This window comes from Lacerta agilis, chromosome 12, assembly GCF_009819535.1.
Source record: "Lacerta agilis isolate rLacAgi1 chromosome 12, rLacAgi1.pri, whole genome shotgun sequence".
Taxonomy (NCBI): domain Eukaryota; kingdom Metazoa; phylum Chordata; class Lepidosauria; order Squamata; family Lacertidae; genus Lacerta; species Lacerta agilis.
In genome coordinates, this window is record NC_046323.1 from 55142542 (window position 1) to 55149044 (window position 6503).

Consider the following 6503-nt stretch of genomic DNA (forward strand, 5'->3'; position numbering starts at 1 on the left):
TGGAGTGCCGCCTCTTTCTCTCATAGGCAAACGGCAACGTTGAAAAGCGGGTTTTGTTTTGCTTTTGTCGATGTGGCCTTTTCGAAACTGGCACGGCGATGTTGTTTTGCAAAAGCTCCCCGAAAAAAAAGAAGGACCATCTTAATGTGCTGTGAAAAGAGCAATTTCTAACCTGGGTCAGTTTTAAAAAAGTGCTGTCCTGTCTGGAGAATGCAGGGGTGGAAGTTGCCTTCTGGTTTTTTCTCCCCCACCCTAAAAATTACTGGGTGAAGAGAGTCCTGGGAGATAGTCACTCAGGTTGAAACTTTGAGAGAAATGTCGAATCCAGGGTGGGTGGGTGTAAAAGAGAGAGAGACCCTTCCCCCTGACCCCTCAGCATCCTCTGCAGAAGAACGCCACGTCGAACCTTTGTAGCTTTGCCTTCTGGGTCCCCTGGGTGGGGGTCCCCTGGAAATATCCTTTCCCCCCCTTCGCCCTCTCCAGACACCCAGGTGACGACCACTTAGACGGGACATGCGCAGCATTGATGGTGACTGGAAAGCAGAGATTCGCGCAGAGCAAGACCTCTCAGCCCCTCCAGGCAATGTGAATCCACTCCCCTGGGGTGGTCCTGGCCTGCCGCTGAGAGCCAAGAGCCGTCTCTCCACGGAAGGCGCTTGATGCAAAACTCTAGTGCTTGGATGATGCACCTTATTCCCCCAACTGCTTGGTCCTCTTTCTTTGTTGAATAAAATTAAGTTTGCCTTTCCTTCGGCTGTGGTGATTTCTCTTACATGAGCAGAGGGATCCCTGATTCTTCACCAGCGGTCTTTCCCAGCTGAGGCCACATCCGTGCCATAATATTGGTAGTAGTAATAACAACTGTTGTTATTATTACCGTATTTTTCGCTCCATAGGGCGCACTGGACCATAGGGTGCACCTCGTTTTTAGAGGAGGAAACCCAGATTTTTTTCCCTGGTTTTCCTCCTCTAAAAGACCTGTTTTTTTGAGGATCAGCTAAAAGTTTTGCAGCTTTTTTTGCAAAGGGAAAAACCCTGTTTTTTGGAGGATCAGCTAAAAGTTTTGCAGCTTTTTTGCAAAGGGAAAAACTTGTTTTTTTGAGGATCAGCTAAACGTTTGCACTTTTTTTGCAAAGGGGGAAAAGCAAAGCTCCTTTTGCAAAGGGGGAAAAGCAAAGAGGAAAAGCCCCGTTTTTATGGGGTTCAACTCACATTTCTGCAGCTTCTAAAGGAAAGGGAGCCTTTTCTACAGTTTCCAGACAGATAATCTAATCAGCCAGTCACATGTCTCTGGGGAAACAAACAACCTCCCTCCTACAGCACACTCAACAAAGGAGGGCGGGGCTGAAAGGGAGCCTGGACTCTTATCTCTCTCCCGATCTCTTGCTGATCAGCTGCTGAGCGGGGTCCTTTCAACACCCCCTTTTCTCTTTGCAAAATAAAAAGCATGATCCTCTTTTGGCCCCTGGGCAATTCAGCTCCAGGGACCACCATTCGCTCCATAAGACGCACAGATATTTCCCCTTACTTTTTAGGAGGAAAAAAGTGCATCTTATGGAGCGAAAAATATGGTAATTATATTACTTGTACCTCATCCATCTGGCTGGGTTTCCCCAGCCACTCTGGGAAACTCCAAACAGAATATTAAATACAGAATAAAACATCAAACGTTAAAAACCTCCCTAAACAGGGCTGCCTTCAGATGTCTTAAAAATAGGATAGCTGCTTATTTCCTTGACATTTGATGGGAGGGCGTTTCACAGGGCGGGTGCCACTACCGAGAAGGCCCTCTGCCTGGTTCTCTGTAACTTTGCTTCTCGCAGTGAGGGAACCGCCAGAAGGCCCTTGGCGCTGGACTTCAGTGTCCGGGCTGAATGATGGGGGTGGAGATGCTCCTTCAGGTCTACAGGGCCTTTGAGGCCGCTTAGGGCTTTCAAGGTCAGCACCAACACTTTGAATTGTGCTCGGAAACGTACTGGGAGCCGATGTAGGTCTTTCAAGACCTGTGTTGTGTGGTCTCGGTGGCCGCTCCCAGTCACCAGTCTAGCAGCTTACATTTAAAGGACTATAATCCCACTGAACGGTCATGGCTTCTCCCAAAGCATTCTGTGCATTTCGTTACGGGTGCTGAGAGCTGCAAGGCGGTCCTTATACTGATCTCCCAGAGTGGTTTTAACAATTCCTCTTCCCAGGGGACTGGGAATTGCAGCCCATGAAACCTGTGTTTTGAGTTTCTCAAACAGTATGCATGCTACAAGACCCTATTCACACCGTAGACTTAAAGTGTGATGGCACCACTTTTTTTTTAGACTAGCCATTTTATAATTTGATTGGTTTTACAGATTAATTTTACATTCACAAAAAAATCAAAAATTAAAAATTCTCTGAAGTCTCAGACATCCATCTTCCCTTTTGTGGGGTCTGCTAATAGTCATTTTCACTGCATATCATAATATCCTCCATTTATAAGTCTCTGAAAAAAACCAAACCACATTGCAAGCATTATTCCAATCCTACTAGTGTTTTTAACTGTTTACAATGTTTTGTCAAATATATTATATCCCCCCCCCCGCAATCTTTGTTAAAAATTGTATCTTCCTGATTCTTCCAGTCATTTTGGCCACCTCAGCATAGACCATTGGTTTTACTATCCACTAAGGGAGCATCCTGGCCACCGCGTACATGCATAGTCTTTTATACTCCCTTGGTATCTCTGCACTTGCAATTCCTAATAAAAAAGGCTTTTGGTTTCCTTACAAAAGTTATTTTGAACATTTTTTAAAAGCTCATTATATATAATCTCCCAATATGTTTTTATTGCCTTACAGGCCCACCACACATGAGAAAAGGGGTCCTCTTTTTCTTTACACTTCCAGCATAAATTTGAACTGGTCTTACTCATTTTGGCTACTTTACCAGGAGTCAAACACCATCTACATATCATCTTCATATAATTTTTTTTCAATGTACAGTGGTACCTCACTAGACGAATAACTCACGAGACGAAAGGGTGACTCCCAAGACGAGTTTCCCTATGGCCGCGACTCACAAAACGAAAACGTTTTGCGATTTCCCCCCCCCCACGTAAAGCCGCGCTTCCTCCGATCGTGCTTCGCAAGACGAAATTTCCGCTATACGATAGCACTCGCGGAACAAATTAATTTCGTCTTGCGAGGCACCACTGTACTACATGCCGTAAATTTTAAATCCTCTCTCCATAGTTTCTCCCATGATACCACTTTAAACCGTCACGGCTTTCCCCCCAAAGAATTCTGGGAGCTGTAGTTTGTTAAAGGTGCTGAGAGTTAGGAAACCCTAGAGCCCCTCACAGAGCTACAGCTTTCATGCTTCCCTGGTGACTTACTGTTAAACCTCTCTGGGAATTGTAGCTCTGCAAAGGGGTCTCTGGTCAACTCGGCACCCTACAACTCCCAGGGTTCTTTGGGGGAATGCCAGGATTGGGAACCGTAGCATGCTAAAGGTGCCGAGAGTTGTTAGGAGGCCCATATTCCCTTCACAGAGGTACAATTTGCAGGAGGTCTCGGCAGTCCGTCCCTGTGAGGGGAATGGGGGCGGGGGTCTCCTGTAACAACGCCCTGATCCTACACCCCACTGGTATCCAAATCTTAAGCTCATATTTCTGTGGATCAAAACGGTTTTATTGGTGTAAGGGACATGGCTGCTGGATAGGTCATTGCCGGAAAATCTCCTGCATGGCCCCCTTAGTGGTGGCACTCGAAGACCCGGGGAAAGCAAACTGTGCCTGGGTGCCTCCTTTTAGCAAATGCGGGAGGAGGATGTGTCAAATGTTGCTGGAGGAAGAAAAACTTAAGACATGTAGCAGAGTTCCCAAAAATATAGACCAGAGGCAAATGAGCATAATGGTCATAAATCCAATACATTCAGGATTGGCCCTGTCCATAAGAAATCCAGCTGCAGCAGACTTCACTTGAACTAAGAACTTCTAATAAGCATAAACCCGTAACACTATATACAGAACAGAACACCACATCAGAACAAAGGGATAGAAAGAGAAAATCAGAAGTGAAACTCAGGCTCTTCCTGGCCTGACTTGCAGTCAGCATGACCTTGCAGAAGAGATAACAGAAGCAGAGGAAACCAGCTTCCCAGAAGGTTTAACCAAAACATCACAAACTCTCTGGCAGCCTCTTTTCATAGAATCATAGAATCGAATCCTAGAGTTGGAAGAGACCCCAAGGGCCATCCAGTCCAACCCCCTGCCAAGCAGGAAACACCATCAAAGCATTCCTGACAGATGGCTGTCAAGCCTCCGCTTAAAGACCTCCAAAGAAGGAGACTCCACCACACTCCTTGGCAGCAAATTCCACTGCCGAACAGCTCTCACTGTCAGGAAGTTCTTCCTCATGTTTAGGTGGAATCTTCCCTCTTGTAGTTTGAATCCATTGCTCCGTGTCTGCTTCTCTGGAACAGCAGAAAACAACCTTTCTCCCTCCTCTATATGACATCCTTTTATATATTTGAACATGGCTATCATATCACCCCTTAACCTTCTCTTCTCCAGGCTAAACATACCCAGCTCCCTAAGCCGTTCCTCATAAGGCATCGTTTCCAGGCCTTTGACCATTTTGGTTGCCCTCTTCTGGACACGTTCCAGCTTGTCAGTATCCTTCTTGAACTGTGGTGCCCAGAACTGGACACAGTATTCCAGGTGAGGTCTGACCAGAGCAGAATATAGTGGTACTATTACTTCCCTTGATCTAGACGCTATACTCCTATTGATGCAGCCCAGAATTGCATTGGCTTTTTTAGTTGCTGCATCACACTGTTGACTCATGTCAAGTTTATGGTCTACCGAGACTCCTGGATCCTTTTCACATGTACTGCTCTCAAGCCAAGTGAGCAGCACAAGTGAAAACCCTGGCCGCTGTCTTCTTCATTTATTGGAGCATCTGAAATGTCACCAGTTGCAATGTCATACATTTACAATTTAAGAAGTAGATTAACAAAAGAGATTAATTGGTACATTTATGCATGTTTGGTGGCACTGGAAAGAAATTAAGAAATTTTGGGAAATGATTTATAAAGAACTGAAAAAGATGCTCAAATATTCTTTCAAGAAAAACCCAGAATTATTTCTACTAGGAATGTTAGATGATGAGATCCAAGTGAGAGACAGGTGTATATTGATGTACGTGACAGCAGCAGCCGGATTCCTCGTAGCGAAAAATTGGAAAAGTGATAGAATCCTAGTAAAGAAGATTGGCAAATCCAAATGATATCATATTACAATTTGGCAACAAAAATAGGGGAAAATTAAAAGAATAAGTGAATATAAAGTAGATAAAGATTGGAAATTGTTTAAGGATTACATAACGGGTTTTGTAGAAAAAGCTGATCTCTTGGCAGATTTGTGAAGGCTCAAACAAATAAATATTGGAAAGGGAAGAACTACAGATATAGGTATAGATAAGAACAAAGGACCAAAAAGTGCAATATAGGAAAGGCTGGAAATCATCTCGGGGTGGTGGGGGAATTAATTCTCTTTTCTTTTTTATATTATTTTGTCTTTGATTTAATCTTCTTTTTTCTCATTGTTTCTTCGGTTTCTCTTTTTGTAACTTGCCAAAGATATAATAATAATAAAAAAATAAACAACCCCCAAAAAACACACAGAAGAGATTATGAAGTAGAGCAAAACAACATTAGCAGAAGGAATAAATATTCCCAAAAAACCAGAAGGAGAAGTTGGGGGAAGTCGCTGGGGTGGGGGGAGGTTTTTTTAGGGGGGGGGGCTGTTTTGTTTTTCTTTGCTTCTTTTTAACTATTTTCTATTAAAGTACAGTGGTACCTCGGGTTACAGACGCTTCAGGTTACAGACTCCGCTAACCCAGAAATAGCGCTTCAGGATAAGAACTTTGCTTCAGGTTAAGAACAGTTTCAGGTTAAGAACGGACCTCCGGAACAAATTAAGTACTTAACCCGAGGTACCACTGTATGTGATTTCAGTGTGTTGACTCAATATAAAATTGTAAAATTATATACCTATATATATATATAAATGTTCCCATTGCGTGCGTATCGGACACCCAACGTGCTTCGGAACCGCTGGACCAAACAGCATCAAATTAGGACACAGCGTTCCATGACCATAAGAGAAGAATCTGGCAAAATTAAATTTCCAAAAAACCACACCTGTCATATCTAAAATACAGAATAAACACAAAAAAATGGCGCCCCTATTACACGTCACCAGCAAAACATCACTCTCTAGCGACGGCTAAATTGGTACTGCGGCTAATACAGCTTCTCCCTGGCAGAGCTCTGTCGGCCACTTGCGAGATCACAAACCGGTAATTGAAAAGGGGGGGGGGGCGGACGGAAAAGAGGGTAATTGAAAACGGGAGGGGGGGGGAGAGAAGGGGCAGATGGAAGTTGAACAGGGGAACTTCTTCAATTTCACAAAATCAGCCGCAGCAACGAGTGGCCGGGTCAGCTAGTAGATATATATGAATTAAATGTCA